Source organism: Grus americana, chromosome 2 (assembly GCF_028858705.1).
Source record: "Grus americana isolate bGruAme1 chromosome 2, bGruAme1.mat, whole genome shotgun sequence".
NCBI lineage: Eukaryota > Metazoa > Chordata > Aves > Gruiformes > Gruidae > Grus > Grus americana.
Genome location: NC_072853.1, coordinates 38,956,948 through 38,969,822, shown reverse-complemented (window position 1 = coordinate 38,969,822; position 12,875 = coordinate 38,956,948).

The following is a 12,875-nucleotide window of genomic DNA, read 5'->3' as shown; positions in this document are numbered from 1 at the left end:
CTGCCTTGTGCTGCTGGAGCAGTAGACATGCTTGAAGTGGGGTTAAGGTGCTTGGCCCTCATCGCTTCCCACCTGCTTCCTGAACAATTTGTTTTCATATCATCAGCCCTACACTTGGTGCTCTTGTGCTCTTTTCACTCTGAATGGTGTTCATACTCACAGCCACGAAACATGACAGAGTTCAAGATACTAGCTGACACTTGTATACCACGGAGCCTCGAGAACTCAACTTAAGGAGCTTGTTCTTGCTCTGTCTTTTACTGCTGGGATATGCAGCTTCCCAGAAGTCATCTCCTTTGTCTTTCTTGTGTCAGGTGTGACCTGAATTTCATACAAGCCTCAGTAACCTGGTTTATGTGCTAGAATTCCCCAACTTAGGAGGATAACATCAATAGCATATACTATCACCATTATGTTCATCAAGAGCAACATGTATTTCCATACAAAGGTAGACAGGTGGTGTGCAGTAGAGATGTGCAATGCAGCACCTCTGTGAGAGCCAGAGCCTCTTAGTCCCACGCTGATTGCTCTGGCTGCTTCATTTTGCTTATAACAGAATCATCCTGTAAGCTAGTTGGAGGCCTTGGGGCGTAAACACCAAGAAAGGAAAATGAACTGTTACTATCTATATCAGACTAGTAGCATGCACCATATCAAACTTCTATTTTTCCAGATGTACATATTGCTTAAAAATATTTAAGTAGTTTTCTAAAGTTTTATGACAGTCAATTTTCTTTTTTGTGGATTGTGAAAGCAAAAGTGCAAGCAAACAGAAATCACCTCCAGGGTAAAAGCTGAAGTTCTTAGGATTTTTAAAACTCTTAATTATAACAAAGCTATTATTTAGGAAGGAAGAACTGAAAACTGAGTCCAGTAAAGGGTTCTGGATCTAACTTCTATAATAAAGAAATTGACATCAACATTCTGTCCTAATCATCATGAAAAGCCACTTAATTTACAGAGAAGTATCCACTCAGATGCAAATGTTAGCTAAAAAGAAGAGTGTTCCTGTTTTTCTGGTAGTCTCTATAGATCACCAGACAGCCTGAAATCAATCTTTCCAAAGTACAGTGTGAGTATTTGGAACTCAGTGCAACAGTCACCTCGGTCACAAACTCCGGATAGTTGCACCTGCTCTGAAGCCCACTCTGAAACTTGCAGCATAGGAAAGAAAAAGAGACCTACAAAGAAGGTAAATGATCTAGAGCAGAAGTCTGTACCTCTCCAACAACCCTATAAAAGCGGATGGCTTCGTTGTTTGAAGTAGGTGGCAGTTGTACTAATAATCTCAAAATTTACCTCATTAATTTATGATTACAGAATCAAGAGTTCTCATTGCAAAGGGAAATTAAGTCTTCAGTGGGAAAAGGCTATTTCTATTCTTCCTGTTTGCTTATCTGAAGAGCGTACAATGCCAGCTCTGGATCTTGGTCAGCAGCTATCAAGCACTGTCATTCATCAGGACTGTACATTTAAGTGGACTGTGCAAAGTCAGACAATCACAGAGATAACTGTAATGGAAATACATTCTTAAAATAACTCCTCTGCCTACAGGTAGTATAAAAGATTGTAGGGAATATCTGAGTATTTTGAAATATTCGGTTAATTGATCTCAATTCATAAGCATTCTTTTCCTCCCTTCCACAAAGATGTTTCCACTAAGCATCTGCTGGTATGAGCCACATAATAAAGAGGAGCTATTAACAGAAGGGAATTTTAATAAACACTGTTCTTTGATCCTTGTATTTTAATGACTGATATAATTAGAATGAAGGTTAAGGGAATATTTGTTTTCCTTCCCCTCAGGGCTACTTTGAAACAGTTTGACTTGCAAACAACACTTCAAACTCTTGCAGCTATAATACTTAAGCATTCTGATGTTGTACAAGGAAAAAAAAAAGAAAAAAGAAACGGTTAAGCAGCAAGACCACCACCCAAACTCTTTTTGTCCAGTGATTATAGCAAAGGACTACATAGAATCATAGAATATCCTGAGTTGGAAGGGACCCATAAGGATCATCGAGTCCAGCTCCTGGCTCCACACAGGACCAGCTGAATCAGAGCATATCACTGAGAGCGTTATCCAGACGCTTCCTGAACTCGGTGCTGTGACCACTTCCCTGAGGGGCCTGTTCCAGTGCCCGACCACCCCCTCAGTGAAGAACCTTTGCCTGATATCCAACCTAAACCTCCCCTGTCGCAGCTTCATTCCATTCCCTCAGGCTCTATCACTGGTCACCAGAGGATGGAGATGAGCGCCTGCCCCTTCGCTTCCCCTCGTGAGGAAGCTGTAGGCTGCGATGAGGTCTCCCCTCAGTCTCCTCTTCTCTAGGCTGAACAAACCAAGGGACTTCAGCCTCTCCTCATACGTCTTCCCCTCTAGACCTTTCACCATCTTTGTTGCCCTCCTTTGGACACTCTCCAATAGTTTTATGTCCTTTTTGTACTGTGGCACCTAAACTGCACGCAGTACTCGAGGTGAGGCCGCACCAGCGCAGTGTAGAGTGGGACAACCATTTCCCTAGACAGGCTAGCAATGCCATGCTTGATGCACCCCAGGATACGGTTGGCCTTCCTGGCAGCCTGGCCACACTGTTGACTCATGTTCAATTTGCTGTCAACCAAGACCCCCAAGTCCCTTTCAGCATGGCTGGTCTCCAGCGACTCATCGCCAAGTCTGTATGTATAGCCGGGGTTGCCCCTTCCCAGGTGCAGAATCTGGCACTTGCCCTTGTTAAACCTCATGCAGTTGGTGATTGCCCAGTTCTCCAATCTATCCAGATCTCTCTGCAAGGCCTCTCCACCCTCGATGGAACCAACAGCTCCTCCCAATTTGGTGTCATCTGCAAACTTGCTCACAACACCTTCTAGTCCTACATCCAAGTCATTTATGAAAACATTAAAAAGAACTGGCCCTAAAATGGAGCCCTGGGGAACCCCACTAGTGACTGGCCACCAGCCTGATGTAACCCCATTTACCATAACTTTTTCAGCCTGACCCGTGAGCCAGTCGCTCAGCCATCGCACTATGTTTTTGTCAAACTGTATGCTGGACATTTTGTCTAGAAGGATACTGTGAGAGACAGTATCGAAAGCTTTACTGAAATCTAAAAAAATGACATCAACTGGCTTCCCTTGGTCAACTAGATGGGTGACCTTGTCATAAAAGGAAACTAAGTTTGTTAAACAGGCCCTTCCTCTCACGAACCTGTGTTGGCTGTGATCAATGACTGCGTTGTCCTTCAGGTGTTTTTCGATAACTCCCAGCATAATTTTCTCCATAATTTTACCAGGCACTGAAGCTACCTGAGCTATCAAGCATCATGACATTTCTGGAACATGTATCATCATTGCCTGGATTCTGGAAGGGGGTTTCACAAATCTGGATCAGTTAAGGATAATGTAGCAACAGAGTCTGGGATTTCTAACTCCCATGTAGTCCTTTGCTATAATCACTGGACAAAAAGAGTTTGGGTGGTGCTCTTGCTGCTTAACCATTTCTTTTTTTTTCTTTTTTTTCTTTTTTTTTTTCCCTCGTACAACATCAGAATGATGTACAACATCAGGGAGGAAAACATCCCTGTAAACTGACAGGTAATTTTGAGTACCAGATCCACTACAAAGCAACTTGAATCAGCTGGCCAAATTGCACATAAAATAAATACTCTTCCAAGGCTTTACAATTGGCATAGGCCAAAGAACACAGCCAGGCAGAAGTACAGAAGCACAGCTCGTAAAATTGGGAACAAGTCAACCTATTATAACCATTATAAAGGAGGTGAGAGGGTCCCACAGTGGGAGAAAAGGCAGGGATTCTACATGAGTAGATCAAGTTCACTGTAGAAGCCTGGAGATATTGAGGTGTGACTGCTGCACTATAACCAGACTAGACAGGACAGTAGATGATGCCACAAAGCATATTGTCAACAGTTTTCTTCACATATTAGGAATTTTGAATGATTTGATAATCGAATATGGACTCCATATCCATGTTGGAGGATCAAGCCCAGTGCCTTGTACTGGTGGTTGACCGGCACATATGAAAAACTGCATGTGTAGTGTGAGTACAGATCATGGTAGAACATTTACTTCACCACGCCATCTTGATTCATCTTGTCAGGTTTGCACTGTCTAGACCCGCTTCTATGAAATTATACCCATGAGCTGAAAAGACTTATTTTTTTCTAAATTACAATATTTAATTTGTAGAAATAAGAACCATCATTTGATAGTTCAGTCCTAGGTTTTAGTCATCAGGATATTCAGCCAATACTGTAATTTACCTGATATAGTAATGACACAAACAAAAGCAGATACTGACAATCATTTTTGCAAAGCAGAAATTCTGTCCCAGGATTTCAGGGGCTCAGAATACTAGAATATTACATAAGAGAAGCAGGAAAAGGTCTTCTCCAGCTTTTGCATGCAACAATCATACACATCTCTAAGGCAGATTTTAACTATATATCAAGGAACAAACAGAACCAGACCCTGTCTATATAGACACGATCCATTTCTTTTCTGCTGAGGAAGTATTCAATGTATCAATGCCAAGTATGAATTGCTTTTGTTTCTATCTGATACAAAAAATGCTGTTTATAAAAAGGTTTGGTATGAACGCTCCTAATCTGAAGTCATGTCCTTTAAGTATAATAAACTTTAGATTTGAGGTTTGGGGGGGAGGACCACCATTTATTACTGAGAAATTGAAAACAGCATGTAGAAGTGGCTTCATAAAGGTGCTCTGAGAGCTGACTGAAATCAAAACCATCACCAGAAGCAGTACAAATCTGATGGGGTTTCCTTTTTGTTTTTAGTGGAAGCACTTCAGCTTGCCACCTCACTATGCACTTTTACTCCATTTTCTTTCACATTTAAGCAATATATGGCTTTTGCTTTATGTTTTCAATCACGTATAATTTAGTAGCATCAAAAACACAATTAGAAGTTGCTCCCTGATGTCAAGAACGAAGTGACTGCAGTCGGAAGTAAGCAAAACTGATCCCAAAACAAAGTTAAGGAAATGGCAACTGTTGTGAAACTTTCACTGCAGCCAAACCTGCCGGAGCACTGGCATGCTGAGAGTAGAGCCTGGGGCCACCTCACACCCCACCTCTAGTCACAGTCCCTGGGCAAAGCTGCTACAATGTGCAGCATACAGCAGCGCTCACTTGGATCCCCCAAAATAAATAAATAGTGGCAATGCCAAGGGGAGGTCTAAAGAAACAGCATCCTGACGCTCAGCTGCCGGCTGCACAAGGCTCATGCCCTATGTGCTCGAGCCTTGGTGGTGAGAGGTCTTTCCCTCCCAGCAGATGGTTGTTGCCTGGGTCAAACCCTGTCATAGTGCCTGTGCTGCAAAGTCCCTTCAAATTTACAGTAAATTAACAAAACTAGACATAAACATAAGAGAATTAAATGACTGAGTTTAACTTCCTGGGCTTAGACAGCACTTGCCCTCCTGGCAGCAGATTTCACTGTCTTCTCTGGGAGCAAAGGCTGCGGTTTTGCAGGATCCTTTATCTTCTGATCTGCCTGAGCCCTTTGCAGAGAAAGCCCTCTGGAAACACGAACATTTCTCCAGCTTTGGTCCCATCCTGCAGCTGACCATGCTTTCCTTGGCCCTACAGAAATCTGCCTAAAATGCTATAGCAGGAACACAAAAGGCCTTTGCATTCTCCATCCCATCATCCTGAACATTAATCATTCCTAATTTTAGGGAATATATTATATCAGAGAGTCCCCACTGAAATATTTATGCTAGTGGTAATTTGTAAGTAAATGTTATTAAAAGCATGTGAAGACTGGAAATACCTTCCAGCAAGATCCAATCAATAATAACAACTGATTATTGCTAAACCTATTGCTGGTACAGTCTCTTGGACTTAATGATATATGATGCTGCCATTCAGGTTTAGATTAATAATTCTAGACTTTCATTTCATGGGGCATTTTAAATTGGGTGAATGACAGATGCAGTTACAGTTAAAAGAGCTTAAAGCATGGCTGAGGTAAGAACAATTGCCAGCCAGGGTCTTTAAAAAGGAATTTCAGCAATTTATCCAACATCTGAATTTTGTTACATGCAAATAAAACTTTACCCCAGGACAGTGATAGTTTGACTGTATTTAATAATAATTTTAAACTCTTATCACATAGCTGTAATAAGAAAACATCATTTTGCAAGAACATGATGATCTACCCGGTTTATCTTCTGAAGCATGTTTGATAAACAAAGCCTCCTACTTTAGATAACTTTTTCTCCTCCCACAGAGTGGCCTGAAAGGGGAATTCCAAAAGTTACACAAAAAAAAAAATAATCACTGCATTGCTATTGTATAGCACTGTGACCTTAGAAAAATGTGGTCACATTTTTAATATTCTTTTGTTTGGATTTTTTTACATGGAAGGCTGTAGTTGGAATATTATTGTTGGAAAGAGTCTGTTAGCCAGGTCTCACCTGGTGCGAACTTGCATCACTCTTCTAAGACTGATTTAGTGTCCCTGGTTCATAGTGACTGGAAATCTTTTTTTTTTTTTTTCCCTCAATTATCCTGTCCTGATGCTCCAAAGTGATCTGCAGGGCTGCTCCCTCTGGGGAGCCTCACACCTCCATGGGTCTGTGTCCACCAGTGGCATGCAGCTGGGTGGGTGTGCAGTCAGTCCCTGGGGCTCTCCCCAGCCCTCCAGGTTCAGCTTGGCTTGGAAGCACTGCTTGGGTGGTGTCCAGCTCAAAGGTTTTCCTTGCACTTTGCTGTAATGCAGCTCAGTTTCTGCTATTATGTACGCTGTAGCATCTTCCTTCACATACCTCAGGCTACTGGCATGAAGAAGCATCACTTAAAAAGTAATTTAGTAAATAAGTATACTTTCCCTAGGGTGCAAATAAGAGGAAAAGTTGTAGTAAATAGCTAATGTAAGCAAAAGGTGCCTTGGGGGAACCCTAAGAATCACTTCTTTGAAACCAGCAATAACTTCTGGTGCTATTGGTCCTGAGGCAGCAGCAGTCAACATTGTTTAAAAAAGCTCCCTTATGGTGTACTCATTAATTAACTGCACTGTTTGTTGATTCTAGATTGATTCAGTTTGTTCTCAGGAGAGTGTTTTTGGAAACTCAGTAATGCCTTGATGCAGAATTTCATCTTCAGGCCCTAAATTCCCAGGATGCTGCTTTACTGGGACATATAGAAGATGAAGTAAAAAGGAGAATTTGTTAGACAAAAATGATAATCAAAATATTTTAAATTCAGATGTAATTTTTGAAGATTTTCCCCACAGAGCTAAAAAATTACCTGCAGCAAAGTTTGACTGACAGGCAGGCTTTATCAAACAGAGAACAAGACAAATGGCATGCAAAACAGATAGGAAAGTATTTGCTCCTAATTACTCGAGAAAGCATTTTAATTAAGTTGTTTGCCAATTAATGCCTCATTTTTAACATTCCATAAATATTTAAACATGTTTCATAAACTTTTCTTCACAGGGAAACACTTGCGAGTGTTGCTGAAGAGATTCTCTGGGATCTTTTAATGACATACACGTTACAATTTAAGTTTTATTTGCTCTTCTTCTCAATAAATAAGCAAAGAAAGATGTCATTTCATGTCAGAAATATCTATCAGTATGTCTATATCAAATCTATATCAATAAGATATTTCAAATATATCTTCATGCGAGGACTCTCCTTCTGTTGTATGAATGAGAAACTGAGAAATTATGTTAAATCTGAAGTAGAAACAGACTACTGAAATGGAAAAGCAAATAAATGCAGATACCTCTCCTTTTTCATACTCCTTCAGCTAAAAAGAAATTCAATTAAGAAAAAATAAGAAGCAAGTGGCAAGAAAGGAAATTGGAATGATCTAAGTAGCACTGAGGCTTGACTCTGGCTGCATCTTAGTCCACATGCAGCTATACCCTTCGTCCATAGGGACTTGCTCAACCTAGAAGCTTAAACCCTCTCTCCTCCCGTCTCATTAGAGCAGAAGCCTGCGCCTACACTCGTGTGCACCGTGAGTGGAAATGAAAATACCCAGACTCAAATACTCCTCTCTCCATCTCGGCAAGGCTCTGGTTTTCTGCAAACAGAAAACAAATGCCTCTTTCTCCTCATATTTTAAAGGCTTCCTGTTTTTATGGAGCAGCTGACTCTTCATTTAAAACTTCACACAGGCACTTTATCTGTTTATTTATTCATTCATTTGTTCTCCCTAGAACTTTCCTTACTTGTCCAAGGTTTGTTTGCTCAAATGACCACAACTTCCCTTATCTCAGAGCTTTACTTTAGATTTTGAAACTCAGATCCTGCCCCGCCCCCCTTTTGCTGTCATTAGTCATTTATGCCTGGAAACAGGCTCTGTCTGATGATGCGGGAGAGAGATAGCCTGGGCTTAAAACACTGGTGATCTGGATTGAAGGGGGCACAGGTAGAGGGATTTATGCACAGATGGGCAGGGGGACAGGATGAGATGCAGGGAGGGAGGATGATGCAGCTGGAAAGCCCACCGCTGGGTGAAGCAGTAAGGCCTTGGCACATCTCAAGGGCTTTCCCAGCCCTCCGGCACTCACTAGGTCACTTGTTGCAGAGCTCCGGTCCCCCCGGACCCCTGCTATCCAGAGCTGCTGCTTACCCTGTTTGCTCAATTCAGAAAATGGCAGCAAACTCCGACCCCAGGGGCAGGAGGGAGCCAGGTCTGGAAGGAGGCATTGTGGTTTCACCTCCTCCTCATCAGGGTGAAAACAGGGTTCTGCAGCTCCCCAGCTGTAACTGTCTAATGGACATCACAGACCGTCAGCGTTTCTTCAACAGTACTTGTAATAAAAAAAGTTTTGTTCCTAAAGGCTTGTCAATTTATAGCTATAATCAGATTAGAGCACAGTGGCGCTGACCAGTTCCACTGCACTCAGGTTCTCAGTCCATGAATCTGTACCATGGAATGAAAGCCTGGAAATGATGTCTTCTTGGGTGTCTCAGCCAAATTTATAACTAGCCCTCTCTTCTTGCCCATTTCCCTCTTTTTCCCCCAGTACCTCACTCAGACTTGGGACAATTTATACCTGCTGTGAAGCAACCCTCACCTGTCTATGGAGATAGCTGACTTACAAGGTCAGAATGAAGATGTATTTGCAAAACACAGTAATAATTATTATTAATTAGGTTAGAGGGTAACTTTTGCAACTGGTACTCCCAAAGTTATAAGGGAGTCATGCAAAAAAAATTTCAACTAAAATTGTTTATTCAGAAAATGCCTCTTAAAAGAAACAAAAAATACTGCCTGTTCAAAGTGTTCCTATTACGAGAAAGGAAGACCTCAAACGTAGCAGGGGGGTTTCTTTGTGACTTAGTCACAAATAAAATCTAGGAAGCCCATTAAATGAAATACTTTTTCTGCTTTCTGTCGTCATTTTTAGAAACAGTACAAAGGAAGAGGTGACAAGCCCCTGAGAAAGAAATGGAAAAACAGCAAAGTTGTAAGAAGCTAAAAAGCAGTGAAGAGCCGTATTAACAGGTAAATAGGATAAAGGACAAATAGTGTTTGAATGAAGGTTAGCACAAGGGGAGTCCTGAGGCTGACTTAAGCTCCTGGCTCCTGCCGTACTATGAATATTAAGCAACAGCATCTCTCTTCCTCTGTCCTGCAATACACAGCTCCTCTCAAGAGATTTTGCCCATGGAGATGCTAAGACAGGGCTCCTGATCATACCTAGATTCCAGAGAAGGCACACAACAAAATAAGAAGCACTCCCTTTTTTCTCCCTACCATTTGTAATGGGGTGTTACCCCCTCCCCCCAGGAATCAGAGGCTGTCCAGATTGCCTTCAGAAAGGGACACAGATGGTATCCACAAAGGTCCTTCAACCATGCCAAATAGGACACCTCTTTCCAGAGCAGCAAGACCTCCCTGACCAGGGAACATTTCACCTCTGCTCTTTAAAGCACTGAGGTCAAGAGCTGCAAGACTTAAGTAGGTCTACTGCAAGTCTTAATAGGTCTACTACCTATGCTTACTAACGGTATCTTGCTGCTGAACTTAGCTAGAAAATTATGTACACATGTGGCTACTCACAGAGAAAATATACTCTCTGGCTAAATGGCAGGAGCTCGCAATGCCTGTTTCACAGTATTTTACAGGGGATGTGATTCCTGCAGCTCACAAGTCTGTGGGAAGAACTTGGTAGGGCTGGGGAGATTGTCCACCACTTTGTTAACGTTGTGCATCTGAGAGAAGCAGCTGTGCTTGAGCTCAAAAGCATGCCTCCGCTTTGAGGACAAATACAAATACTAAAAATAGCAGAAATACATAATAATACAACATTCACAATTTTTCTTTTACCAGTGTCATGTGCGTATTGCCAAAAGGGGACTGGAGCCCATGCTTGGTGTGTTTGGGCAATCAAGCTTTTCTTCCATTTGCTGGTTTGAATTTCAGCTACAAGCAATGAACAGACTCAAGTGACAGGCAAGCACGGGGACATCGGTGTCTGTGTATCGAGCAGAGATTTACCAAAAGGCAGACAAGCTGATTTTAATGTCAGGCAATGCCTGTCTGTCTTTCCTTCTCCTGCAAGACCTGTATGAAAGAGACAAGTTCTTTGTTTAAGGACTTGTTTCCTGAGTCTGGATTTTTTTTCTGATGGCAATAAGCCAAGACTTCAGGTTTTGGAAGACTGATTTTGCATGGTCCTTTGAGTAAAATGAAGAAAAGTCATACACAACATAACCAGTTTGCAAGGTTTTGATAAGAAATGTAGGAAGTATATTTCCTTTCTGTCACACGCTGTGCTCATGGATGTTTTTTAAACTTTGTTCTATCACTTGCTGAAATTCAACAAATTTCAAGGGATTTAAGGAAAGGAAATCACATTGTGTCCTTGTTAGCAAAGATCACCCGATAATCAGTTCAATGCCTAAAGCACAGGATGGGAGCAAACCAGGGATCTTTGGCCCCTCTAACAATTTTTTTACCTTTGTCTGCATTAAGGAAGACAACTATGAGAATCTGGAGTAACTCCAAACATTTGCCAGCTGGTTTTGAATGTTCTCAGCTGTGTGTGCTGTTGGATAATCTTAGACTTATTTTGTGCTGTTTGTTGCTGCCAGATAGTGTTACTGTTTAATGACAGTGTTAGAGGAGGCAAAAGTAGGTCCAGCTTCGGAGCTAGAAATAAGCCTACATAGCTCTGGCTGAAAGTTAATGCAGTCTGAAAAGAGAAAAAAATAATCCCCCAGTGTATTCATTTGGCTGCTTGTCCTGATACTTGTGGGAAAATAAACAATTTTCAAACCTTTAGTTTTGGTTTTCTTCCCTTCCATTATTAAGGCCAGGACTTTTCTCTGATGTGAAAAAATCAAAGTATAGACTGAAAGCCCTTTCAGAATTTCTGTCAGATCAGTCTGATCACCAGCAGAACTTCTCATGGTTACTTCTCTTAATCCTACAACAAGTTTTGATGATTTTCCATCCAAGCTCATGGAATGTTTCTGATCTACTCCTAGATCCAAATGGACAGTTTATAGGCAGTAAAATACTCCTGCTTTCTGAACATCTGCCCAGTGGTTCAACGACCCACTATTTTTCTCTCTTAAAAACAACAGGCTCCATCTTGACCCCTGAAGTCAGAGTCAGCTTCTTCCCAGCACGAGGTCTAATTAAAGATCTGATGGAAATTCTGCTAAGCTCTGTGAAAACTGTGCATCAGAATTTGCTTAGAAAAGGCAATGTTTTTATTCAGTGAATTACTTCTAAACAGCTGAAACTCTTAGTTAAAAATACTGTGGGTCTGTTCAATAACATATACTTTGGATTTTTAGGTACTTTTATCTTAAAAAAATCTTCCCCTCAGTTGTGGGTTTTTTTTTAATTTCTCCTTCAAATTCTCCTCACGCTTTCAGCTATCACTTTCCTTCGCCTTACAGAAACAGTCCACTCTCTTATTTTAAATATGGAAAGTAATCAATAATTCAGACACTACTCGCCTGTTCACATCTCTTCTGTCAGTCTGATCTGTGGGACATTTATGACACCAAAATCTGTAGTTAGCTGCAAATAATTAGCTCACATTTCTAGAAATGTCAAATAAATCAGACTCATTTTTGCTCTCACAGTCCAGAATCAAAAACCTGGTAAGAACCCCACTCTTGCAGACTCAGTCCTTCTAAACTTCGAGCTTGTGGACATTTCTTGACAGCTAGAATCTATCAGAAAATAAAAATATGTCACAAGCAAAAGCTCTTCCCAGCAAAGTACCATTTCATCCCAAATCTTAGCTGGTTTTGGGTTGTTAGAATGCTTCATTTTGTTCCTTGGAAACAAACAAACAAACAAATGTAAGTACATACCCACTTCAAAAGTCTTTTTGATTAAAAAGTTGTCATAAACAAAGTCTAAAAAAAAAGTACCAACATATTGTTCCCAAAATAATCACAGAGGTAGCTTTTGAATCTACAGATACTATTCCCACTGTAACAAGTTCTGTGAATCTTATGGGTTTGCCCAGACCAGCGACGCAGGTAGGCCCTCAGAGCTGGTCTGGGCTCAGCAGGCCTCTGCCTAGCCTGTGGTACGCAGGCAGTTTCCTGGAGCCAGCTGGCTCTGTCTGGGTGAGATTCAGAGTTTTATCATCTCTGCCTTGCCATCCGAGAGCCTCTTTTTTAGCACAGAAAGGTTACCTGTGTGCAGAGGCTGGGCAAAATACACAGTGCGCTTCCAAGCACCTCCCCTGCTCAGAGGACCAGGACCCTGGTGTGGTCATACACCCACATTGTCAGTTTACATGCCGCCTAAGAAGGGTTTCTGTGGACTGGAATAACTCTCATGACCATATAATTGAGATAGTTTTAAGAAGGACTAGAAGCACCCAGTTTTAAGAAGGAC